The sequence below is a fragment of the Macaca nemestrina genome, chromosome 20 (genome assembly GCF_043159975.1).
Source record: "Macaca nemestrina isolate mMacNem1 chromosome 20, mMacNem.hap1, whole genome shotgun sequence".
NCBI lineage: Eukaryota > Metazoa > Chordata > Mammalia > Primates > Cercopithecidae > Macaca > Macaca nemestrina.
The window spans coordinates 27,080,169-27,107,783 of NC_092144.1; positions in this window are offsets into that span (position 1 = coordinate 27,080,169).

Below are 27,615 nucleotides of genomic sequence, written 5' to 3' on the forward strand. Positions count from 1 at the left end.
TAACAAAGAGAAAGAAGCTTTCTGAGAAACTTCTTTGTGTTCTGTGAAATCATCTCACAGAGTTACAGCTTTCCCCTCAAGAAGCCTTTCGCTAAGACAGTTTTCGTGGAATTGGCAAAGTGATATTTGGAAGCCCATAGAGGGCTATGGTGAAAAAGGAAATATCCTCAGATGAAATCTGGAAAGAAGCTTTCTGAGAAACTGCTGAGTGATCTGTTAATTCATCTCAGAGAGTTACATCTGTATTTCGTGTATCTCTTTGCTAGCCTTATTTCTGGGGAATCTGAGAACAGATATTTCGGATCCCTTTGAAGACTATAGGGCCAAAGGAAATATCCTCCGATAACAAAGAGAAAGAAGCTTTCTGAGAAACTTCTTTGTGTTCTGTGAAATCATCTCACAGAGTTACAGCTTTCCCCTCAAGAAGCCTTTCGCTAAGACAGTTCTTGTGGAATTGGCAAAGCGATATTTGGAAGCCCACAGAGGGCTATGGTGAAAAAGGAAATGTCCTCAGATGAAATCTGGAAAGAAGCTTTCTGAGAAACTGCTGAGTGTTCTGTTAATTCATCTCACAGAGTTACATCTGTATTTCGTGGATCTCTTTGCTAGACTTATTTCTGTGGAATCTGAGAACAGATATTTCGGATCCCATTGAAGACTATAGGGCCAAAGGAAATAATCTCCGATAACAAAGAGAAAGAAGCTTTCTGAGAAACTTCTTTGTGTTCTGTGAAATCATCTCACAGAGTTACAGCTTTCCCCTCAAGAAGCCTTTCGCTAAGACAGTTCTTGTGGAATTGGCAAAGTGATATTTGGAAGCCCATAGAGGGCTATGGTGAAAAAGGAAATATCCTCAGAAGAAATCTGGAAGGAAGCTTTCTGAGAAACTGCTGAGTGTTCTGTTAATTCATCTCACAAAGTTACATCTGTATGTCGTGGATCTCTTTGCTAGCCTTATTTCTGTGGAATCTGAGAACAGATATTTCGGATCCCATTGAAGACTATAGGGCCAAAGGAAATATCCTCCGATAACAAAGAGAAAGAAGCTTTCTGAGAAACTTCTTTGTGTTCTGTGAAATCATGTCACAGAGTTACAGCTTTCCTCTCAAGAAGCCTTTCGCTAAGACAGTTTTCGTGGAATTGGCAAAGTGATATTTGGAAGCCCATAGAGGGCTATGGTGAAAAAGGAAATATCCTCAGATGAAATCTGGAAAGAAGCTTTCTGAGAAACTGCTTAGTGTTCTATTAATTCATCTCACTGAGTTACATCTGTATTTCGTGGATCTCTTTGCTAGACTTATTTCTGTGGAATCTGAGAACAGATATTTCGGATCCCTTTGAAGACTATAGGGCCAAAGGAAACAATCTCCGATAACAAAGAGAAAGAAGCTTTCTGAGAAACTTCTTTGTGTTCTGTGAAATCATCTCACAGAGTTACAGCTTTCCCCTCAAGAAGCCTTTCGCTAAGACAGTTCTTGTGGAATTGGCAAATTGATGTTTGGAAGCCCATAGAGGGCTATGGTGAAAAAGGAAATATCCTCAGGTGAAATCTGGAAAGAAGCTTTCTGAGAAACTGCTTAGTGTTCTGTTAATTCATCTCACAGAGTTACATCTGTATGTCGTGGATCTCTTTGCTAGCCTTATTTCTGTGGAATCTGAGAACAGATATTTCGGATCCCTTTGAAGACTATAGGGCCAAAGGAAATATCCTCCGATAACAAAGAGAAAGAAGCTTTCTGAGAAACTTCTTTGTGTTCTGTGAAATCATCTCACAGAGTTACAGCTTTCCCCTCAAGAAGCCTTTCGCTAAGACAGTTCATGTGTAATTGGCAAAGCGATATTTGGAAGCCCACAGAGGGCTATGGTGAAAAAGGAAATATCCTCAGATGAAATCTGGAAAGAAGCTTTCTGAGAAACTGCTGATTGTTCTGCTAATTCATCTCACAGTGTTACATCTGTATTTCGTGGATCTCTTTGCTAGACTTATTTCTGTGGAATCTGAGAACAGATATTTCGGATCCCATTGAAGACTATAGGGCCAAAGGAAATAATCTCCGATAACAAAGAGAAAGAAGCTTTCTGAGAAACTTCTTTGTGTTCTGTGAAATCATCTCACAGAGTTACAGCTTTCCCCTCAAGAAGCCTTTCGCTAAGACAGTTCTTGTGGAATTGGCAAAGTGATATTTGGAAGCCCATAGAGGGCTATGGTGAAAAAGGAAATATCCTCAGATGAAATCTGGAAGGAAGGGTTCTGAGAAACTGCTGAGTGTTTTGTTAATTCATCTCACAGAGTTACATCTCTATGTCGTGGATCTCTTTGCTAGCCTTATTTCTGTGGAATCTGAGAACAGATATTTCGCATCCCATTGAAGACTTAGGGCCAAAGGAAATATCCTCCGATAACAAAGAGAAAGAAGCTTTCTGAGAAACTTCTTTGTGTTCTGTGAAATCATCTCACAGAGTTACAGCTTTCCCCTCAAGAAGCCTTTCGCTAAGACAGTTTTCGTGGAATTGGCAAAGTGATATTTGGAAGCCCATAGAGGGCTATGGTGAAAAAGGAAATATCCTCAGATGAAATCTGGAAAGAAGCTTTCTGAGAAACTGCTTAGTGTTCTGTTAATTCATCTCACAGAGTTACATCTGTATTTCGTGTATCTCTTTGCTAGCCTTATTTCTGTGGAATCTGAGAACAGATATTTCGGATCCCTTTGAAGACTATAGGGCCAAAGGAAATATCCTCAGATAACAAAGAGAAAGAAGCTTTCTGAGAAACTTCTTTGTGTTCTGTGAAATCATCTCACAGAGTTACAGCTTTCCCCTCAAGAAGCCTTTCGCTAAGACAGTTCTTGTGGAATTGGCAAAGTGATATTTGGAAGCCCTTAGAGGGCTATGGTGAAAAAGGAAATATCCTCAGATGAAATCTGGAAAGAAGCTTTCTGTGAAACTGCTTAGCGTTCTGTTAATTCATCTCAGAGAGTTACATCTGTATTTCGTGGATCTCTTTGCTAGCCTTATTTCTGTGGAATCTGAGAACAGATATTGCGGATCCGTTTGAAGACTATAGAGCCAAAGGAAATAATCTCCGATAACAAAGACAAAAAAGCTTTCTGAGAAACTTCTTTGTGTTCTGAGAAATCATCTCACAGAGTTACAGCTTTCCCCTCAAGAAGCCTTTCGCTAAGACAGTTCTTGTTGAATTGACAAAGTGATATTTGGAAGCCCATAGAGGGCTACGGTGAAAAAGGAAATATCCTCAGATGAAATCTGGAAGGAAGCTTTCTGAGAAACTGCTGAGTGTTCTGTTAATTCATCTCACAGAGTTACATCTGTATGTCGTGGATCTCTTTGCTAGCCTTATTTCTGTGGAATCTGAGAACAGATATTTCGGATCCCATTGAAGACTATAGGGCCAAAGGAAATATCCTCCGATAACAAAGAGAAAGAAGCTTTCTGAGAAACTTCTTTGTGTTCTGTGAAATCATCTCACAGAGTTACAGCTTTCCCCTCAAGAAGCCTTTCGCTAAGACAGTTCTTGTGGAATTGGCAAAGTGATATTTGGAAGCCCATAGAGGGCTATGGTGAAAAAGGAAATATCCTCAGATGAAATCTGGAAAGAAGCTTTCTGAGAAACTGCTTAGTGTTCTGTTAGTTCATCTCACAGAGTTACATCTGTATTTCGTGGATCTCTTTGCTAGCCTTATTTCTGTGGAAGCTGAGAACAGATATTTCGGATTCCTTTGAAGACTATAGGGCCAAAGGAAATAATCTCCGATAACAAAGAGAAAGAAGCTTTCTGAGAAACTTCTTTGTGTTCTGTGAAATCATCTCACAGAGTTACAGCTTTCCCCTCAAGAAGCCTTTCGCTAAGACAGTTCTTGTGGAATTGGCAAAGTTATATTTGGAAGCCCTTAGGGGTCCATGGTGAAAAAGGAAATATCCTCAGATGAAATCTGGAAAGAAGCTTTCTGAGAAACTGCTGAGTGTTCTATTAATTCATCTCACAGAGTTACATCTGTATTTCTTGGATCTCTTTGCTATACTTATTTCTGTGGAATCAGAGAACAGATATTTCGGATCCTGTTGAAGACTATAGGGCCAAAGGAAATACCCTCCGATAACAAAGAGAAAGAAGCTTTCTGAGAAACTTCTTTGTGTTCTGTGAAATCATCTCACAGAGTTACAGCTTTCCCCTCAAGAAGCCTTTCGCTAAGACAGTTCTTGTGGAATTGGCAAAGTGGTATTTGGAAGCCCTTAGAGGGCTATGGTGAAAAAGGAAATATCCTCAGATGAAATACGGAAGGAAGCTTTCTGAGAAACTGCTGAGTGTTCTGTTAATTCATCTCACAGAGTTACATCTGTATGTCGTGGATCTCTTTGCTAGCCTTATTTCTGTGGAATCTGAGAACAGATATTTCGGATCCCATTGAAGACTATAGGGCCAAAGGAAATATCCTCCGATAACTAAGAGAAAGAAGCTTTCTGAGAAACTTCTTTGTGTTCTGTGAAATCATCTCACAGAGTTACAGCTTTCCCCTCAAGAAGCCTTTCGCTAAGACAGTTCTTGTGGAATTGGCAAAGTGATATTTGGAAGCCCATAGAGGGCTATGGTGAAAAAGGAAATATCCTCAGATGAAATCTGGCAAGAAGCTTTCAGAGAAACTGCTGAGTGCTCTGTTAATTCATCTCACAGAGTTACATCTGTATTTCGTGGGTCTCTTTGCTAGACTTATTTCTGTGGATTCTGAGAACAGTTATTTCGGATCCCTTTGAAGACTATAGGGCTAAAGGAAATATCCTCCGATAACTAAGAGAAAGAAGCTTTCTGAGAAACTTCTTTGTGTTCTGTGAAATCATCTCACAGAGTTACAGCTTTCCCCTCAAGAAGCCTTTCGCTAAGACAGTTCTTGTGGAATTGGCAAAGTGATATTTGGAAGCCCATAGAGGGCTATGGTGAAAAAGGAAATATCCTCAGGTGAAATCTGGAAGGAAGCTTTCTGAGAAACTGCTGAGTGTTCTGTTAATTCATCTCACAGAGTTACATCTGTATTTCGTGGATCTCTTTGCTAGCCTTATTTCTGTGGAATCTGAGAACAGATATTTCGGATCCCTTTGAAGACTATAGGGCCAAAGGAAATATCCTCCGATAACAAAGAGAAAGAAGCTCTCTGAGAAACTTCTTTGTGTTCTGTGAAATCATCTCACAGAGTTACAGCTTTCCCCTCAAGATGCCTTTCGCTAAGACAGTTCTTGTGGCATTGGCAAAGTGATATTTGGAATCCCATAGAGGGCTATGGTGAAACAGGAAATATCCTCAGATGAAATCTGGAAAGAAGCTTTCTGAGAAACTGCTTAGTGTTCTGTTAATTCATCTCACAGAGTTACATCTGTGTGTCGTGGATCTCTTTGCTAGCCTTATTTCTGTGGAATCTGAGAACAGATATTTCGGATCCTATTGAAGACTATAGGGCTAAAGGAAATATCCTCAGATAACAAAGAGAAAGAAGCTTTCTGAGAAACTTATTTGTGTTCTGTGAAATCATCTCACAGAGTTACAGCTTTCCCCTCAAGAAGCCTTTCGCTAAGACAGTTCTCGTGGAATTGGCAAAGTGATATTTGGAAGCCCATAGAGGGCTATGGTGAAAAAGGAAATATCCTCAGATGAAATCTGGAAAGAAGCTTTCTGAGAAACTGCTTAGTGTTCTGTTAATTCATCTCACAGTGTTACATTTGTATTTCATGGATCTCTTTGCTAGACTTATTTCTGTGGAATCTGAGAACAGATATTTCGGATCCCTTTGATGACTATAGGGCCAAAGGAAATATCCTCCGATAACAAAGAGAAAGAAGCTTTCTGAGAAACTTCTTTGCGTTCGGTGAAATCATCTCACAGAGTTACCGCTTTCCCCTCAAGAAGCCTTTCGCTAAGACAGTTCTTGTGGAATTGTCAAAGTGATATTTGGAAGCCCATAGAGGGCTATGGTGAAAAAGGAAATATCCTCAGATGAAATCTGGAAAGAAGCTTTGTGAGAAACTGCTTAGTGTTCTGTTAATTCATCTCACAGAGTTACATCTGTATTTCGTGGATCTCTTTGCTAGACTTATTTCTGTGGAATCTGAGAACAGATATTTCGGATCCTGTTGAAGACTATAGGGCCAAAGGAAATATCGTCCGATAACAAAGAGAGAGAAGCTTTCTGAGAAACTTCTTTGTGTTCTGTGAAATCATCTCACAGAGTTACAGCTTTCCCCTCAAGAAGCCTTTCGCTAAGACAGTTCTTGTGGAATTCGCAAAGTGATATTTGGAATCCCATAGAGGGCTATGGTGAAAAAGGAAATATCCTCAGATGAAATCTGGAAAGAAGCTTTCTGAGAAACTGCTGAATGTTCTGTTAATTCATCTCACAGAGTTACATCTGTATTTCGTGGATCTCTTTGCTAGCCTTATTTCTGTGGAATCTGAGAACAGATATTTCGGATCCCATTGAAGACTATAGGGCCAAAGGAAATATCCTCCGATAACAAAGAGAAAAAAGCTTTCTGAGAAACTTCTTTGTGTTCTGTTAAATCATCTCACAGAGTTACAGCTTTCTCATCAAGAAGCCTTTCGCTAAGACAGTTCTTTTGGAATTCGCAAAGTGATATTTGGAATCCCAAAGAGTGCTATGGTGAAAAACGAAATATCCTCAGATGAAATCTGGAAAGAAGCTTTCTGAGAAACTGCTTAGTGTTCTGTTAATTCATCTCACAGAGTTACATCTGTGTTTCGTGGATCTCTTTGCTAGCCTTATTTCTGTGGAATCTGAGAACAGATATTTCGGATCCCTTTGAAGACTATAGGGCAAAAGGAAATATCCTCCGATAACAAAGAGAAAGAAGCTTTCTGAGAAACTTCTTGGTGTTCTGTGAAATCATCTCACAGAGTTACAGCTTTCCCCTCAAGAATCCTTTCGCTAAGACAGTTCTTTTGGAATTGGCAAAGTGATATTTGGAAGCCCATAGAGGGCTATGGTGAAAAAGGAAATATCCTCAGATGAAATCTGGAAAGAAGCTTTCTGAGAAACTAATTAGTGTTCTGTTAATTCATCTCACAGAGTTACATCCGTATTTCGTGGATCTCTTTGCTAGCCTTATTTCTGTGGAATCTGAGAACAGATATTTCGGATCCCATTGAAGACTATAGGGCCAAAGGAAATATCCTCCGATAACAAAGAGAAAGAAGCTTTCTGAGAAACTTCTTTGTGTTCTGTGAAATCATCCCACAGAGTTTCAGCTTTCCCCTCAAGAAGCCTTTCGCTAAGACAGTTCTTGTGGAATTTGAAAAGTGATATTTGGAAGCCCTTAGAGGGCTATGGTGAAAAAGAAAATATCCTCAGATGAAATCTGGAAAGAAGCTTTCTGAGAAACTGCTTAGTGTTCTGTTAATTCATCTCACAGAGTTACATCTGCATTTCGTGGATCTCTTTGCTAGCCTTATTTCTCTGTAATCTGAGAACAGATATTTCGGATCCCATTGAAGACTATAGGGCCAAAGGAAATATCCTCTGATAACAAAGAGAAAGAAACTTTCTGAGAAACTTCTTTGTGTTCTGTGAAATCATCTCACAGAGTTACAGCTTTCCCCTCAAGAAGCCTTTCGCTAAACAGTTCTTGTGGAATTGGCAAAGTGATATTTGGAAGCCCATAGAGGGCTATGGTGAAAAAGGAAATATCCTCAGATGAAATCTGGAAGGAAGCTTTCTGAGAAACTGCTTAGTGTTCTGTTAATTCATCTCACAGAGTTACATCTGTATGTCGTGGATCTCTTTGCTAGCCTTATTTCTGTGGAATCTGAGAACAGATATTTCGGATCCTATTGAAGACTATAGGGCCAAAGGAAATATCCTCCGATAACAAAGAGAAAGAAGCTTTCTGAGAAACTTCTTTGTGTTCTGTGAAATCATCTCACAGAGTTACAGCTTTCTCCTCAAGAAGCCTTTCGTTAAGACAGTTCTTTTGGAATTGGCAAAGTGATATTTGGAATCCCATAGAGGGCTATGGTGAAACAGGAAATATCCTCAGATGAAATCTGGAAAGAAGCTTTCTGAGAAACTGCTTAGTGTTCTGTTAATTCATCTCACAGAGTTACATCTGTGTGTCGTGGATCTCTTTGCTAGCCTTATTTCTGTGGAATCTGACAACAGATATTTCGGATCCTATTGAAGACTATAGGGCTAAAGGAAATATCCTCCGATAACAAAGAGAAAGAAGCTTTCTGAGAAACTTCTTTGTGTTCTGTGAAATCATCTCACAGAGTTACAGCTTTCCCCTCAAGAAGCCTTTCGCTAAGACAGTTCTCGTGGAATTGGCAAAGTGATATTTGGAAGCCCATAGAGGGCTATGGTGAAAAAGGAAATATCCTCAGATGAAATCTGGAAAGAAGCTTTCTGAGAAACTGCTTAGTGTTCTGTTAATTCATCTCACAGTGTTACATTTGTATTTCATGGATCTCTTTGCTAGACTTATTTCTGTGGAATCTGAGAACAGATATTTCGGATCCCTTTGAAGACTATAGGGCCAAAGGAAATATCCTCCGATAACAAAGAGAAAGAAGCTTTCTGAGAAACTTCTTTGCGTTCTGTGAAATCATCTCACAGAGTTACCGCTTTCCCCTCAAGAAGCCTTTCGCTAAGACAGTTCTTGTGGAATTGTCAAAGTGATATTTGGAAGCCCATAGAGGGCTATGGTGAAAAAGGAAATATCCTCAGATGAAATCTGGAAAGAAGCTTTCTGAGAAACTGCTTAGTGTTCTGTTAATTCATCTCACAGAGTTACATCTGTATTTCGTGGATCTCTTTGCTAGCCTTATTTCTGTGGAATCTGAGAACAGATATTTCGGATCCCATTGAAGACTACAGGGCCAAAGGAAAAAATCTCCGATAACAAAGAGAAAGAAGCTTTCTGAGAAACTTCTTTGTGTTCTGTGAAATCATCTCACAGAGTTACAGCTTTCCCCTCAAGAAGCCTTTCGCTAAGACAGTTCTTGTGGAATTGGCAAAGTGATATTTGGAAGCCCATAGAGGGCTATGGTGAAAAAGGAAATATCCTCAGATGAAATCTGGAAGGAAGCTTTCTGAGAAACTGCTGAGTGTTCTGTTAATTCATCTCACAGAGTTACATCTGTATGTCGTGGATCTCTTTGCTAGCCTTATTTCTGTGGAATCTGAGAACAGATATTTCGGATCCCATTGAAGACTATAGGGCCAAAGGAAATATCCTCCGATAACAAAGAGAAAGAAGCTTTCTGAGAAACTTCTTTGTGTTCTGTGAAATCATCTCACAGAGTTACAGCTTTCCCCTCAAGAAGATTTTCGCATAGCAGTTTTCGTGGAATTGGCAAAGTGATATTTGGAAGCCCATAGAGGGCTGTGGTGAAAAAGGAAATATCCTCAGATGAAATCTGGAAAGAAGCTTTCTGAGAAACTGCTGAGTGTTCTGTTAATTCATCTCAGAGAGTTACATCTGTATTTCGTGGATCTCTTTGCTAGACTTATTTCTGTGGAATCTGAGAACAGATATTTCGGATCCCATTGAAGACTATAGGGCCAAAGGAAATAATCTCCGATAACAAAGAGAAAGAAGCTTTCTGAGAAACTTCTTTGTGTTCTGTGAAATCATCTCACAGAGTTACAGCTTTCCCTTCAAGAAGCCTTTCGCTAAGACAGTTCTTGTGGAATTGGCAAAGTGATATTTGGAAGCCCATAGAGGGCTATGGTGAAAAAGGAAATATCCTCAGATGAAATCTGGAAGGAAGCTTTCTGAGAAACTGCTGAGTGTTCTGTTAATTCATCTCACAGAGTTACATCTGTATGTCGTGGATCTCTTTGCTAGCCTTATTTCTGTGGAATCTGAGAACAGATATTTCGGATCCCATTGAAGACTATAGGGCCAAAGGAAATATCCTCCGATAACAAAGAGAAAGAAGCTTTCTGAGAAACTTCTTTGTGTTCTGTGAAATCATCTCACAGAGTTACAGCTTTCCTCTCAAGAAGCCTTTCGCTAAGACAGTTTTCGTGGAATTGGCAAAGTGATATTTGGAAGCCCATAGAGGGCTATGGTGAAAAAGGAAATATCCTCAGATGAAATCTGGAAAGAAGCTTTCTGAGAAACTGCTTAGTGTTCTGTTAATTCATCTCACTGAGTTACATCTGTATTTCGTGGATCTCTTTGCTAGACTTATTTCTGTGGAATCTGAGAACAGATATTTCGGATCCCCTTGAAGACTATAGGGCCAAAGGAAACAATCTCCGATAACAAAGAGAAAGAAGCTTTCTGAGAAACTTCTTTGTGGTCTGTGAAATCATCTCACAGAGTTACAGCTTTCCCCTCAAGAAGCCTTTCGGTAAGACAGTTCTTGTGGAATTGGCAAAGTGATATTTGGAAGCCAAAGAGGGCTATGGTGAAAAAGGAAATATCCTCAGATGAAATCTGGAAGGAAGCTTTCTGAGAAACTGCTGAGTGTTTTTTTAATTCATCTCACAGAGTTACATCTGTATGTCGTGGATCTCTTTGCTAGCCTTATTTCTGTGGAATCTGAGAACAGATATTTCGGATCCCATTGAAGACTATAGGGCCAAAGGAAATATCCTCCGATAACAAAGAGAAAGAAGCTTTCTGAGAAACTTCTTTGTGTTCTGTGAAATCATCTCACAGAGTTACAGCTTTCCCCTCAAGAAGCCTTTCGCTAAGACAGTTTTCGTGGAATTGGCAAAGTGATATTTGGAAGCCCATAGAGGGCTATGGTGAAAAAGGAAATATCCTCAGATGAAATCTGGAAAGAAGCTTTCTGAGAAACTGCTGAGTGTTCTGTTAATTCATCTCAGAGAGTTACATCTGTATTTCGTGTATCTCTTTGCTAGCCTTATTTCTGGGGAATCTGAGAACAGATATTTCGGATCCCTTTGAAGACTATAGGGCCAAAGGAAATATCCTCCGATAACAAAGAGAAAGAAGCTTTCTGAGAAACTTCTTTGTGTTCTGTGAAATCATCTCACAGAGTTACAGCTTTCCCCTCAAGAAGCCTTTCGCTAAGACAGTTCTTGTGGAATTGGCAAAGCGATATTTGGAAGCCCACAGAGGGCTATGGTGAAAAAGGAAATGTCCTCAGATGAAATCTGGAAAGAAGCTTTCTGAGAAACTGCTGAGTGTTCTGTTAATTCATCTCACAGAGTTACATCTGTATTTCGTGGATCTCTTTGCTAGACTTATTTCTGTGGAATCTGAGAACAGATATTTCGGATCCCATTGAAGACTATAGGGCCAAAGGAAATAATCTCCGATAACAAAGAGAAAGAAGCTTTCTGAGAAACTTCTTTGTGTTCTGTGAAATCATCTCACAGAGTTACAGCTTTCCCCTCAAGAAGCCTTTCGCTAAGACAGTTCTTGTGGAATTGGCAAAGTGATATTTGGAAGCCCATAGAGGGCTATGGTGAAAAAGGAAATATCCTCAGAAGAAATCTGGAAGGAAGCTTTCTGAGAAACTGCTGAGTGTTCTGTTAATTCATCTCACAAAGTTACATCTGTATGTCGTGGATCTCTTTGCTAGCCTTATTTCTGTGGAATCTGAGAACAGATATTTCGGATCCCATTGAAGACTATAGGGCCAAAGGAAATATCCTCCGATAACAAAGAGAAAGAACCTTTCTGAGAAACTTCTTTGTGTTCTGTGAAATCATCTCACAGAGTTACAGCTTTCCTCTCAAGAAGCCTTTCGCTAAGACAGTTTTCGTGGAATTGGCAAAGTGATATTTGGAAGCCCATAGAGGGCTATGGTGAAAAAGGAAATATCCTCAGATGAAATCTGGAAAGAAGCTTTCTGAGAAACTGCTTAGTGTTCTGTTAATTCATCTCACTGAGTTACATCTGTATTTCGTGGATCTCTTTGCTAGACTTATTTCTGTGGAATCTGAGAACAGATATTTCGGATCCCTTTGAAGACTATAGGGCCAAAGGAAACAATCTCCGATAACAAAGAGAAAGAAGCTTTCTGAGAAACTTCTTTGTGTTCTGTGAAATCATCTCACAGAGTTACAGCTTTCCCCTCAAGAAGCCTTTCGCTAAGACAGTTCTTGTGGAATTGGCAAATTGATGTTTGGAAGCCCATAGAGGGCTATGGTGAAAAAGGAAATATCCTCAGGTGAAATCTGGAAAGAAGCTTTCTGAGAAACTGCTTAGTGTTCTGTTAATTCATCTCACAGAGTTACATCTGTATGTCGTGGATCTCTTTGCTAGCCTTATTTCTGTGGAATCTGAGAACAGATATTTCGGATCCCTTTGAAGACTATAGGGCCAAAGGAAATATCCTCCGATAACAAAGAGAAAGAAGCTTTCTGAGAAACTTCTTTGTGTTCTGTGAAATCATCTCACAGAGTTACAGCTTTCCCCTCAAGAAGCCTTTCGCTAAGACAGTTCATGTGTAATTGGCAAAGCGATATTTGGAAGCCCACAGAGGGCTATGGTGAAAAAGGAAATATCCTCAGATGAAATCTGGAAAGAAGCTTTCTGAGAAACTGCTGATTGTTCTGCTAATTCATCTCACAGTGTTACATCTGTATTTCGTGGATCTCTTTGCTAGACTTATTTCTGTGGAATCTGAGAACAGATATTTCGGATCCCATTGAAGACTATAGGGCCAAAGGAAATAATCTCCGATAACAAAGAGAAAGAAGCTTTCTGAGAAACTTCTTTGTGTTCTGTGAAATCATCTCACAGAGTTACAGCTTTCCCCTCAAGAAGCCTTACGCTAAGACAGTTCTTGTGGAATTGGCAAAGTGATATTTGGAAGCCCATAGAGGGCTATGGTGAAAAAGGAAATATCCTCAGATGAAATCTGGAAGGAAGGGTTCTGAGAAACTGCTGAGTGTTTTGTTAATTCATCTCACAGAGTTACATCTCTATGTCGTGGATCTCTTTGCTAGCCTTATTTCTGTGGAATCTGAGAACAGATATTTCGGATCCCATTGAAGACTTAGGGCCAAAGGAAATATCCTCCGATAACAAAGAGAAAGAAGCTTTCTGAGAAACTTCTTTGTGTTCTGTGAAATCATCTCACAGAGTTACAGCTTTCCCCTCAAGAAGCCTTTCGCTAAGACAGTTTTCGTGGAATTGGCAAAGTGATATTTGGAAGCCCATAGAGGGCTATGGTGAAAAAGGAAATATCCTCAGATGAAATCTGGAAAGAAGCTTTCTGAGAAACTGCTTAGTGTTCTGTTAATTCATCTCACAGAGTTACATCTGTATTTCGTGTATCTCTTTGCTAGCCTTATTTCTGTGGAATCTGAGAACAGATATTTCGGATCCCTTTGAAGACTATAGGGCCAAAGGAAATATCCTCAGATAACAAAGAGAAAGAAGCTTTCTGAGAAACTTCTTTGTGTTCTGTGAAATCATCTCACAGAGTTACAGCTTTCCCCTCAAGAAGCCTTTCGCTAAGACAGTTCTTGTGGAATTGGCAAAGTGATATTTGGAAGCCCTTAGAGGGCTATGGTGAAAAAGGAAATATCCTCAGATGAAATCTGGAAAGAAGCTTTCTGTGAAACTGCTTAGTGTTCTGTTAATTCATCTCAGAGAGTTACATCTGTATTTCGTGGATCTCTTTGCTAGCCTTATTTCTGTGGAATCTGAGAACAGATATTGCGGATCCGTTTGAAGACTATAGAGCCAAAGGAAATAATCTCCGATAACAAAGACAAAAAAGCTTTCTGAGAAACTTCTTTGTGTTCTGAGAAATCATCTCACAGAGTTACAGCTTTCCCCTCAAGAAGCCTTTCGCTAAGACAGTTCTTGTTGAATTGGCAAAGTGATATTTGGAAGCCCATAGAGGGCTACGGTGAAAAAGGAAATATCCTCAGATGAAATCTGGAAGGAAGCTTTCTGAGAAACTGCTGAGTGTTCTGTTAATTCATCTCACAGAGTTACATCTGTATGTCGTGGATCTCTTTGCTAGCCTAATTCTGTGGAATCTGAGAACAGATATTTCGGATCCCATTGAAGACTATAGGGCCAAAGGAAATATCCTCCGATAACAAAGAGAAAGAAGCTTTCTGAGAAACTTCTTTGTGTTCTGTGAAATCATCTCACAGAGTTACAGCTTTCCCCTCAAGAAGCCTTTCGCTAAGACAGTTCTTGTGGAATTGGCAAAGTGATATTTGGAAGCCCATAGAGGGCTATGGTGAAAAAGGAAATATCCTCAGATGAAATCTGGAAAGAAGCTTTCTGAGAAACTGCTTAGTGTTCTGTTAGTTCATCTCACAGAGTTACATCTGTATTTCGTGGATCTCTTTGCTAGCCTTATTTCTGTGGAAGCTGAGAACAGATATTTCGGATTCCTTTGAAGACTATAGGGCCAAAGGAAATAATCTCCGATAACAAAGAGAAAGAAGCTTTCTGAGAAACTTCTTTGTGTTCTGTGAAATCATCTCACAGAGTTACAGCTTTCCCCTCAAGAAGCCTTTCGCTAAGACAGTTCTTGTGGAATTGGCAAAGTGGTATTTGGAAGCCCTTAGAGGGCTATGGTGAAAAAGGAAATATCCTCAGATGAAATACGGAAGGAAGCTTTCTGAGAAACTGCTGAGTGTTCTGTTAATTCATCTCACAGAGTTACATCTGTATGTCGTGGATCTCTTTGCTAGCCTTATTTCTGTGGAATCTGAGAACAGATATTTCGGATCCCATTGAAGACTATAGGGCCAAAGGAAATATCCTCCGATAACTAAGAGAAAGAAGCTTTCTGAGAAACTTCTTTGTGTTCTGTGAAATCATCTCACAGAGTTACAGCTTTCCCCTCAAGAAGCCTTTCGCTAAGACAGTTCTTGTGGAATTGGCAAAGTGATATTTGGAAGCCCATAGAGGGCTATGGTGAAAAAGGAAATATCCTCAGATGAAATCTGGCAAGAAGCTTTCAGAGAAACTGCTGAGTGCTCTGTTAATTCATCTCACAGAGTTACATCTGTATTTCGTGGTTCTCTTTGCTAGACTTATTTCTGTGGATTCTGAGAACAGTTATTTCGGATCCCTTTGAAGACTATAGGGCTAAAGGAAATATCCTCCGATAACTAAGAGAAAGAAGCTTTCTGAGAAACTTCTTTGTGTTCTGTGAAATCATCTCACAGAGTTACAGCTTTCCCCTCAAGAAGCCTTTCGCTAAGACAGTTCTTGTGGAATTGGCAAAGTGATATTTGGAAGCCCATAGAGGGCTATGGTGAAAAAGGAAATATCCTCAGGTGAAATCTGGAAGGAAGCTTTCTGAGAAACTGCTGAGTGTTCTGTTAATTCATCTCACAGAGTTACATCTGTATTTCGTGGATCTCTTTGCTAGCCTTATTTCTGTGGAATCTGAGAACAGATATTTCGGATCCCTTTGAAGACTATAGGGCCAAAGGAAATATCCTCCGATAACAAAGAGAAAGAAGCTCTCTGAGAAACTTCTTTGTGTTCTGTGAAATCATCTCACAGAGTTACAGCTTTCCCCTCAAGATGCCTTTCGCTAAGACAGTTCTTGTGGCATTGGCAAAGTGATATTTGGAAGCCCATAGAGGGCTATGGTGAAAAAGGAAATATCCTCAGATGAAATCTGGAAAGAAGCTTTCTGAGAAACTGCTTAGTGTTCTGTTAATTCATCTCACAGAGTTACATCTGTATTTCATGGATCTCTTTTCTAGCCTTATTTCTGTGGAAACTGAGAACAGATATTTCGGATCCCATTGAAGACTATAGGGCCAAAAGAAATAATCTCCGATAACAAAGAAAAGAAGCTTTCTGAGAAACTTCTTTGTGTTCTGTGAAATCATCTCACAGAGTTACAGCTTTCCCCTCAAGAAGCCTTTCGCTAAGACAGTTCTTGTGGAATTGGCAAAGTGATATTTGGAAGCCCATAGAGGGCTATGGTGAAAAAGGAAATATCCTCAGATGAAATCTGGAAGGAAGCTTTCTGAGAAACTGCTGAGTGTTCTATTAATTCATCTCACAGAGTTACATCTGTATGTCGTGGGTCTCTTTGCTAGCCTTATTTCTGTGGAATCTGAGAACAGATATTTCGGATCCCATTGAAGACTATAGGGCCAAAGGAAATATCCTCCGATAACAAAGAGAAAGAAGCTTTCTGAGAAACTTCTTTGTGTTCTGTGAAATCATCTCACAGAGTTACAGCTTTCCCCTCAAGAAGCCTTTCGCTAAGACAGTTCTTGTGGAATTGGCAAAGTGATATTTGGAAGCCCATAGAGGGCTATGGTGAAAAAGGAAATATCCTCAGATGAAATCTGAAAAGAAGCTTTCTGAGAAACTGCTTAGTGTTCTGTTAATTCATCTCACAGAGTTACATCTGTATTTCGTGGATCTCTATGCTAGCCTTATTTCTGTGGAATCTGAGAACAGATATTTCGGATCCCTTTGAAGACTATAGGGCCAAAGGAAATATCCTCCGATAACAAAGAGAAAGAAGCTTTCTGAGAAACTTCTTTGTGTTCTGTGAAATCATCTCACAGAGTTACAGCTTTCCCCTCTAGAAGCCTTTCGCTAAGACAGTTCTTGTGGAATTGGCAAAGCGATATTTGGAAGCCCACAGAGGGCTATGGTGAAAAAGGAAATATCCTCAGATGAAATCTGGGAGGAAACTTTCTGAGAAACTGCTGAGTGTTCTGTTAATTCATCTCACGGAGTTACATCTGTATTTCGTGGATCTCTTTGCTAGCCTTATTTCTGTGGAATCTGAGAACAGATATTTCGGAACCCATTGAAGACTATAGGGCCAAAGGAAATAATCTCCGATAACAAAAAGAAAGAAGCTTTCTGAGAAACTTCTTTGTGTTCTGTGAAATCGTCTCACAGAGTTTCAGCTTTCCCCTCAAGAAGCCTTTCGCTAAGACAGTTCTTGTGGAATTGGCAAAGTGATATTTGGAAGCCCATAGAGGGCTATGGTGAAAAAGGAAATATCCTCAGATGAAATCTGGAAAGAAGCTTTCTGAGAAACTGCTGAGTGTTCTGTTAATTCATCTCACAGAGTTACATCTGTATTTCGTGGATCTCTTTGCTAGCCTTATTTCTGTGGAATCTGAGAACAGATATTTCGGATCCCATTGAAGACTACAGGGCCAATGGAAATAATCTCCGATAACAAAGAGAAAGAAGCTTTCTGAGAAACTTCTTTGTGTTCTGTGAAATCATCTCACAGAGTTACAGCTTTCCCCTCAAGAAGCCTTTCGCTCAGACAGTTCTTGTGGAATTGGCAAAGTGATATTTGGAAGCCCATAGAGGGCTAAGGTGAAAAAGGAAATATCCTCAGATGAAATCTGGAAGGAAGCTTTCTGAGAAACGGCTGAGTGTTCTGTTAATTCATCTCACAGAGTTACATCTGTATTTCGTGGATCTCTTTGCTAGCCTTATTTCTGTGGAATCTGAGAACAGATATTTCGGATCCCTTTGAAGACTATAGGGCCAAAGGAAATATCCTCCGATAACAAAGAGAAAGAAGCTTTCTGAGAAACTTCTTTGTGTTGTGTGAAATCATCTCACAGAGTTACAGCTTTCCCCTCAAGAAGCCTTTCGCTAAGACAGTTCTTGTGAAATTGGCAAAGTGATATTTGGAAGCCCATAGAGGGCTATGGTGAAATAGGAAATATCCTCAGATGAAATCTGGAAAGAAGATTTCTGAGAAACTGCTTAGTGTTCTGTTAATTCATCTCACAGAGTTGCATATGCATTTCGTGGATCTCTTTGCTAGCCTTATTTCTGTGGAATCTGAGAACAGATATTTCGCATTCCATTGAAGACTATAGGGCCAAAGGAAATAATCTCCGATAACAAAGAAAAGAAGCTTTCTGAGAAACTTCTTTGTGTTCTGTGAAATCATCTCACAGAGTTACAGCTTTCCCCTCAAGAAGCCTTTCGCTAAGACAGTTCTTGTGGAATTTGCAAAGCGATATTTGGAAGCCCACAGAGGGCTATGGTGAAAAAGGAAATATCCTCAGATGAAATCTGGAAAGAAGCTTTCTGAGAAACTGCTGAGTGTTCTGCTAATTCATCTCACAGTGTTACATCTGTATTTCTTGGATCTCTTTGCTAGACTTATTTCTGTGGAATCTGAGAACAGATATTTCGGATCCCATTGAAGACTATAGGGCCAAAGGAAATAATCTACGATAACAAAGAGAAAGAAGCTTTCTGAGAAACTTCTTTTTGTTCTGTGAAATCATCTCACAGATTTACAGCTTTCCCCTCAAGAAGCCTTTCGCTAAGACAGTTCTTGTGGAATTGGCAAAGTGATATTTGGAAGCCCATAGAGGGCTATGGTGAAAAAGGAAATATCCTCAGATGAAATCTGGAAGGAAGTGTTCTGAGAAACTGCTGAGTGTTTTGTTAATTCATCTCACAGAGTTACATCTCTATGTCGTGGATCTCTTTGCTAGCCTTATTTCTGTGGAATCTGAGAACAGATATTTCGGATCCCATTGAAGACTTAGGGCCAAAGGAAATATCCTCCGATAACAAAGAGAAAGAAGCTTTCTGAGAAACTTCTTTGTGTTCTGTGAAATCATCTCACAGAGTTACAGCTTTCCCCTCAAGAAGCCTTTCGCTAAGACAGTTTTCGTGGAATTGGCAAAGTGATATTTGGAAGCCCTTAGAGGGCTATGGTGAAAAAGGAAATAAACTCAGATGAAATCTGGAAAGAAGCTTTCTGAGAAACTGCTTAGTGTTCTGTTAATTCATCTCACAGAGTTACATCTGTGTTTCGTGTATCTCTTTGCTAGCCTTATTTCTGTGGAATCTGAGAACAGATATTTCGGATCCCTTTGAAGACTATAGGGCCAAAGGAAATATCCTCAGATAACAAAGAGAAAGAAGCTTTCTGAGAAACTTCTTTATGTTCTGTGAAATCATCTCACAGAGTTACAGCTTTCCCCTCAAGAAGCCTTTCGCTAAGACAGTTCTTGTGGAATTGGCAAAGTGATATTTGGAAGCCCTTAGAGGGCTATGGTGAAAAAGGAAATATCCTCAGATGAAATCTGGAAAGAAGCTTTCTGTGAAACTGCTTAGTGTTCTGTTAATTCATCTCAGAGAGTTACATCTGTATTTCGTGGATCTCTTTGCTAGCCTTATTTCTGTGGAATCTGAGAACAGATATTGCGGATCCGTTTGAAGACTATAGAGCCAAAGGAAATAATCTCCGATAACAAAGACAAAAAAGCTTTCTGAGAAACTTCTTTGTGTTCTGAGAAATCATCTCACAGAGTTACAGCTTTCCCCTCAAGAAGCCTTTCGCTAAGACAGTTCTTGTTGAATTGGCAAAGTGATATTTGGAAGCCCATAGAGGGCTACGGTGAAAAAGGAAATATCCTCAGATGAAATCTGGAAGGAAGCTTTCTGAGAAACTGCTGAGTGTTCTGTTAATTCATCTCACAGAGTTACATATGTATGTCGTGGATCTCTTTGCTAGCCTTATTTCTGTGGAATCTGAGAACAGATATTTCGGATCCCTTTGAAGACTATAGGGCCAAAAAATATCCTCCGATAACAAAGAGAAAGAAGCTTTCTGAGAAACTTCTTTGTGTTCTGTGAAATCATCTCACAGAGTTACAGCTTTCCCCTCAAGAAGCCTTTTGCTAAGACAGTTCTTGTGGAATTAGCAAAGTGATATTTGGAAGCCCATAGAGGGCTATGGTGAAAAAGGAAATATCCTCAGATGAAATCTGGAAGGAAGCTTTCTGAGAAACTGCTGAGTGTTCTGTTAATTCATCTCACAGAGTTACATCTGCATGTCGTGGGTCTCTTTGCTAGCCTTATTTCTGTGGAATCTGAGAACAGATATTTCGGATCCCGTTGAAGACTATAGGGCCAAAGGAAATATCCTCCGATAACAAAGAGAAAGAAGCTTTCTGAGAAACTTCTTTGTGTTCTGTGAAATCATCTCACAGAGTTACAGCTTTCCCCTCAAGAAGCCTTTCGCTAAGACAGTTCTTGTGGAATAGGCAAAGTGATATTTGGAAGCCCATAGAGGGCTATGGTGAAAAAGGAAATATCCTCAGATGAAATCTGGAAAGAAGCTTTCTGAGAAACTGCTTAGTGTTCTGCTAATTCATCTCACAGAGTTACATCTGTATTTCGTGGATCTCTTTGCTAGCCTTATTTCTGTGGAATCTGAGAACAGATATTTCGGATCCCTTTGAAGACTATAGGGCCAAAGGAAATATCCTCCGATAACAAAGAGAAAGAAGCTTTCTGAGAAACTTCTTTGTGTTCTGTGAAATCATCTCACAGAGTTACAGCTTTCCCCTCAAGAAGCCTTTCGCTAAGACAGTTCTTGTGGAATTGGCAAAGCGATATTTGGAAGCCCACAGAGGGCTATGGTGAAAAAGGAAATATCCTCAGATGAAATCTGGAAAGAAGCTTTCTGAGAAACTGCTTAGTGTTCTGTTAGTTCATCTCACAGAGTTACATCTGTATTTCGTGGATCTCTTTGCTAGCCTTATTTCTGTGGAAGCTGAGAACAGATATTTCGGATTCCTTTGAAGACTATAGGGCCAAAGGAAATAATCTCCGATAACAAAGAGAAAGAAGCTTTCTGAGAAACTTCTTTGTGTTCTGTGAAATCATCTCACAGAGTTACAGCTTTCCCCTCAAGAAGCCTTTCGCTAAGACAGTTCTTGTGGATTTGGCAAAGTTATATTTGGAAGCCCTTAGGGGTCCATGGTGAAAAAGGAAATATCCTCAGATGAAATCTGGAAAGAAGCTTTCTGAGAAACTGCTGAGTGTTCTATTAATTCATCTCACAGAGTTACATCTGTATTTCTTGGATCTCTTTGCTAGACTTATTTCTGTGGAATCAGAGAACAGATATTTCGGATCCTGTTGAAGACTATAGGGCCAAAGGAAATACCCTCCGATAACAAAGAGAAAGAAGCTTTCTGAGAAACTTCTTTGTGTTCTGTGAAATCATCTCACAGAGTTACAGCTTTCCCCTCAAGAAGCCTTTCGCTAAGACAGTTCTTGTGGAATTGGCAAAGTGATATTTGGAAGCCCTTAGAGGGCTATGGTGAAAAAAGAAATATCCTCAGATGAAATACGGAAGGAAGCTTTCTGAGAAACTGCTGAGTGTTCTGTTAATTCATCTCACAGAGTTACATCTGTATGTCGTGGATCTCTTTGCTAGCCTTATTTCTGTGGAATCTGAGAACAGATATTTCGGATCCCATTGAAGACTATAGGGCCAAAGGAAATATCCTCCGATAACTAAGAGAAAGAAGCTTTCTGAGAAACTTCTTTGTGTTCTGTGAAATCATCTCACAGAGTTACAGCTTTCCCCTCAAGAAGCCTTTCGCTAAGACAGTTCTTGTGGAATTGGCAAAGTGATATTTGGAAGCCCATAGAGGGCTATGGTGAAAAAGGAAATATCCTCAGATGAAATCTGGCAAGAAGCTTTCAGAGAAACTGCTGAGTGTTCTGTTAATTCATCTCACGGAGTTACATCTGTATTTCGTGGATCTCTTTGCTAGCCTTATTTCTGTGGAATCTGAGAACAGATATTTCGGATCCCTATGAAGACTTTAGGGCCAAAGGAAATAATCTCCGATAACAAAGAGAAAGAAGCTTTCTGAGAAACTGCTTAGTGTTCTGTTAATTCATCTCACAGAGTTACATCTGTATTTCGTGGGTCTCTTTGCTAGCCTTATTTCTGTGGAATCTGAGAACAGATATTTCGGATCCTGTTGAAGACTATAGGGCCAAAGGAAATATCCTCCGATAACAAAGAGAAAGAAGCTTTCTGAGAAACTTCTTTGTGTTCTGTGAAATCATCTCACAGAGTTACAGCTTTCCCCTCAAGAAGCCTTTCGCTAAGACAGTTCTTGTGGAATTGGCAAAGTGATATTTGGAAGCCCTTAGAGGGCTATGGTGAAAAAGGAAATATCCTCAGATGAAATCTGGAAAGAAGCTTTCTGAGAAACTGCTTAGTGTTCTGTTAATTCATCTCACAGAGTTACATCTGTATTTCGTGGATCTCTTTGCTAGCCTTATTTCTGTGGAATCTGAGAACAGATATTTCGGATCCCATTGAAGACTACAGGGCCAATGGAAATAATCTCCAATAAAAAAGAGAAAGAAGCTTTCTGAGAAACTTCTTTGTGTTCTGTGAAATCATCTCACAGAGTTACAGCTTTCCCCTCAAGAAGCCTTTCGCTAAGACAGTTCTTGTGGAATTGGCAAAGTGATATTTGGAAGCCCATAGAGGGCTAGGGTGAAAAAGGAAATATCCTCAGATGAAATCTGGAAAGAAGTTTTCTGAGAAACTTCTGAGTGTTCTGTTAATTCATCTCACAGAGTTACATCTGTATTTCGTGGATCTCTTTGGTAGCCTTATTTCTGTGGAATCTGAGAACAGATATTTCGGATCCCTTTGAAGACAATAGGGCCAAAGGAAATATCCTCAGATAACAAAGAGAAAGAAGCTTTCTGAGAAACTTCTTTGTGTTCTGTGAAATCATCTCACAGAGTTACAGCTTTCCCCTCAAGAAGCCTTTCGCTAACACAGTTCTTGTGGAATTGGAAAAGTGATATTTGGAAGCCCTTAGAGGGCTATGGTGAAAAAGGAAATATCCTCAGATGAAATCTGGAAAGAAGCTTTCTGTGAAACTGCTTAGTGTTCTGTTAATTCATCTCACAGAGTTACATCTGTATTTCGTGGATCTCTTTGCTAGACTTATTTCTGTGGAATCTGAGAACAGATATTTCGGATCCCTTTGAAGACTATAGGGCCAAAGGAAATATCCTCCGATAACAAAGAGAAAGAAGCTTTCTGAGAAACTTCTTTGTGTTCTGTGAAATCATCTCACAGAGTTACAGCTTTCCCCTCAAGAAGCCTTTCGCTAAGACAGTTCTTGTGGAATTGGCAAAGTGATATTTGGAAGCCCATAGAGGGCTATGGTGAAAAAGGAAATATCCTCAGATGAAATCTGGAAAGAAGATTTCTGAGAAACTGCTTAGTGTTCTGTTAATTCATCTCACAGAGTTACATCTGTATTTCGTGGATCTCTTTGCTAGCCTTATTTCTGTGGAATCTGAGAACAGATATTTCGGATCCCATTGAAGACTATAGGGCCAAAGGAAATAATCTCCGATAACAAAAAGAAAGAAGCTTTCTGAGAAACTTCTTTGTGTTCTGTGAAATCATCTCACAGAGTTACAGCTTTCCCCTCAAGAAGCCTTTCGCTAAGACAGTTCTTGTGGAATTTGCAAAGCGATATTTGGAAGCCCACAGAGGGCTATGGTGAAAAAGGAAATATCCTCAGATGAAATCTGGAAAGAAGCTTTCTGAGAAACTGCTGAGTGTTCTGCTAATTCATCTCACAGTGTTACATCTGTATTTCTTGGATCTCTTTGCTAGACTTATTTCTGTGGAATCTGAGAACAGATATTTCGGATCCCATTGAAGACTATAGGGCCAAAGGAAATAATCTACGATAACAAAGAGAAAGAAGCTTTCTGAGAAACTTCTTTTTGTTCTGTGAAATCATCTCACAGATTTACAGCTTTCCCCTCAAGAAGCCTTTCGCTAAGACAGTTCTTGTGGAATTGGCAAAGTGATATTTGGAAGCCCATAGAGGGCTATGGTGAAAAAGGAAATATCCTCAGATGAAATCTGGAAGGAAGTGTTCTGAGAAACTGCTGAGTGTTTTGTTAATTCATCTCACAGAGTTACATCTCTATGTCGTGGATCTCTTTGCTAGCCTTATTTCTGTGGAATCTGAGAACAGATATTTCGGATCCCATTGAAGACTTAGGGCCAAAGGAAATATCCCCCGATAACAAAGAGAAAGAAGCTTTCTGAGAAACTTCTTTGTGTTCTGTGAAATCATCTCACAGAGTTACAGCTTTCCCCTCAAGAAGCCTTTCGCTAAGACAGTTTTCGTGGAATTGGCAAAGTGATATTTGGAAGCCCTTAGAGGGCTATGGTGAAAAAGGAAATAAACTCAGATGAAATCTGGAAAGAAGCTTTCTGAGAAACTGCTTAGTGTTCTGTTAATTCATCTCACAGAGTTACATCTGTATTTCGTGTATCTCTTTGCTAGCCTTATTTCTGTGGAATCTGAGAACAGATATTTCGGATCCCTTTGAAGACTATGGGGCCAAAGGAAATATCCTCAGATAACAAAGAGAAAGAAGCTTTCTGAGAAACTTCTTTGTGTTCTGTGAAATCATCTCACAGAGTTACAGCTTTCCCCTCAAGAAGCCTTTCGCTAAGACAGTTCTTGTGGAATTGGCAAAGTGATATTTGGAAGCCCTTAGAGGGCTATGGTGAAAAAGGAAATATCCTCAGATGAAATCTGGAAAGAAGCTTTCTGTGAAACTGCTTAGTGTTCTGTTAATTCATCTCAGAGAGTTACATCTGTATTTCGTGGATCTCTTTGCTAGCCTTATTTCTGTGGAATCTGAGAACAGATATTGCGGATCCGTTTGAAGACTATAGAGCCAAAGGAAATAATCTCCGATAACAAAGACAAAAAAGCTTTCTGAGAAACTTCTTTGTGTTCTGAGAAATCATCTCACAGAGTTACAGCTTTCCCCTCAAGAAGCCTTTCGCTAAGACAGTTCTTGTGGAATTGGCAAAGTGATATTTGGAAGCCCATAGAGGGCTACGGTGAAAAAGGAAATATCCTCAGATGAAATCTGGAAGGAAGCTTTCTGAGAAACTGCTGAGTGTTCTGTTAATTCATCTCACAGAGTTACATATGTATGTCGTGGATCTCTTTGCTAGCCTTATTTCTGTGGAATCTGAGAACAGATATTTCGGATCCCATTGAAGACTATAGGGCCAAAAAATATCCTCCGATAACAAAGAGAAAGAAGCTTTCTGAGAAACTTCTTTGTGTTCTGTGAAATCATCTCACAGAGTTACAGCTTTCCCCTCAAGAAGCCTTTCGCTAAGACAGTTCTTGTGGAATTGGCAAAGTGATATTTGGAAGCCCATAGAGGGCTATGGTGAAAAAGGAAATATCCTCAGATGAAATCTGGAAGGAAGCTTTCTGAGAAACTGCTGAGTGTTCTGTTAATTCATCTCAAAGAGTTAAATCTGTATGTCGTGGGTCTCTTTGCTAGCCTTATTTCTGTGGAATCTGAGAACAGATATTTCGGATCCCATTGAAGACTATAGGGCCAAAGGATATATCCTCCGATAACAAAGAGAAAGAAGCTTTCTGAGAAACTTCTTTGTGTTCTGTGAAATCATCTCACAGAGTTACAGCTTTCCCCTCAAGAAGCCTTTCGCTAAGACAGTTCTTGTGGAATTGGCAAAGTGATATTTGGAAGCCCATAGAGGGCTATGGTGAAAAAGGAAATATCCTCAGATGAAATCTGGAAAGAAGCTTTCTGAGAAACTGCTTAGTGTTCTGTTAATTCATCTCACAGAGTTACATCTGTATTTCGTGGATCTCTTTGCTAGCCTTATTTCTGTGGAATCTGAGAACAGATATTTCGGATCCCTTTGAAGACTATAGGGCCAAAGGAAATATCCTCCGATAACAAAGAGAAAGAAGCTTTCTGAGAAACTTCTTTGTGTTCTGTGAAATCATCTCACAGAGTTACAGCTTTCCCCTCAAGAAGCCTTTCGCTAAGACAGTTCTTGTGGAATTGGCAAAGCGATATTTGGAAGCCCACAGAGGGCTATGGTGAAAAAGGAAATATCCTCAGATGAAATCTGGAAGGAAACTTTCTGAGAAACTGCTGAGTGTTCTGTTAATTCATCTCACGGAGTTACATCTGTATTTCGTGGATCTCTTTGCTAGCCTTATTTCTGTGGAATCTGAGAACAGATATTTCGGATCCCTATGAAGAGTTTAGGGCCAAAGGAAATAATCTCCGATAACAAAGAGAAAGAAGCTTTCTGAGAAACTGCTTAGTGTTCTGTTAATTCATCTCACAGAGTTACATCTGTATTTCGTGGATCTCTTTGCTAGCCTTATTTCTGTGGAATCTGAGAACAGATATTTCGGATCCTGTTGAAGACTATAGGGCCAAAGGAAATATCCTCCGATAACAAAGAGAAAGAAGCTTTCTGAGAAACTTCTTTGTGTTCTGTGAAATCATCTCACAGAGTTACAGCTTTCCCCTCAAGAAGCCTTTCGCTAAGACAGTTCTTGTGGAATTGGCAAAGTGATATTTGGAAGCCCATAGAGGGCTATGTTGAAAAAGGAAATATCCTCAGATGAAATCTGGAAAGAAGCTTTCTGTGAAACTGCTTAGTGTTCTGTTAATTCATCTCAGAGAGTTACATCTGTATTTCGTGGATCTCTTTGCTAGCCTTATTTCTGTGGAATCTGAGAACAGATATTGCGGATCCGTTTGAAGACTATAGAGCCAAAGGAAATAATCTCCGATAACAAAGACAAAAAAGCTTTCTGAGAAACTTCTTTGTGTTCTGAGAAATCATCTCACAGAGTTACAGCTTTCCCCTCAAGAAGCCTTTCGCTAAGACAGTTCTTGTTGAATTGGCAAAGTGATATTTGGAAGCCCATAGAGGGCTACGGTGAAAAAGGAAATATCCTCAGATGAAATCTGGAAGGAAGCTTTCTGAGAAACTGCTGAGTGTTCTGTTAATTCATCTCACAGAGTTACATATGTATGTCGTGGATCTCTTTGCTAGCCTTATTTCTGTGGAATCTGAGAACAGATATTTCGGATCCCATTGAAGACTATAGGGCCAAAAAATATCCTCCGATAACAAAGAGAAAGAAGCTTTCTGAGAAACTTCTTTGTGTTCTGTGAAATCATCTCACAGAGTTACAGCTTTCCCCTCAAGGAGCCTTTCGCTAAGACAGTTCTTGTGGAATTGGCAAAGTGATATTTGGAAGCCCATAGAGGGCTATGGTGAAAAAGGAAATATCCTCAGATGAAATCTGGAAGGAAGCTTTCTGAGAAACTGCTGAGTGTTCTGTTAATTCATCTCTCAGAGTTACATCTGTATGTCGTGGGTCTCTTTGCTAGCCTTATTTCTGTGGAATCTGAGAACAGATATTTCGGATCCCATTGAAGACTATAGGGCCAAAGGAAATATCCTCCGATAACAAAGAGAAAGAAGCTTTCTGAGAAACTTCTTTGTGTTCTGTGAAATCATCTCACAGAGTTACAGCTTTCCCCTCAAGAAGCCTTTCGCTAAGACAGTTCTTGTGGAATTGGCAAAGTGATATTTGGAAGCCCATAGAGGGCTATGGTGAAAAAGGAAATATCCTCAGATGAAATCTGGAAAGAAGCTTTCTGAGAAACTGCTTAGTGTTCTGTTAATTCATCTCACAGAGTTACATCTGTATTTCGTGGATCTCTTTGCTAGCCTTATTTCTGTGGAATCTGAGAACAGATATTTCGGATCCCTTTGAAGACTATAGGGCCAAAGGAAATATCCTCCGATAACAAAGAGAAAGAAGCTTTCTGAGAAACTTCTTTGTGTTCTGTGAAATCATCTCACAGAGTTACAGCTTTCCCCTCAAGAAGCCTTTCGCTAAGACAGTTCTTGTGGAATTGGCAAAGCGATATTTGGAAGCCCACAGAGGGCTATGGTGAAAAAGGAAATATCCTCAGATGAAATCTGGAAGGAAACTT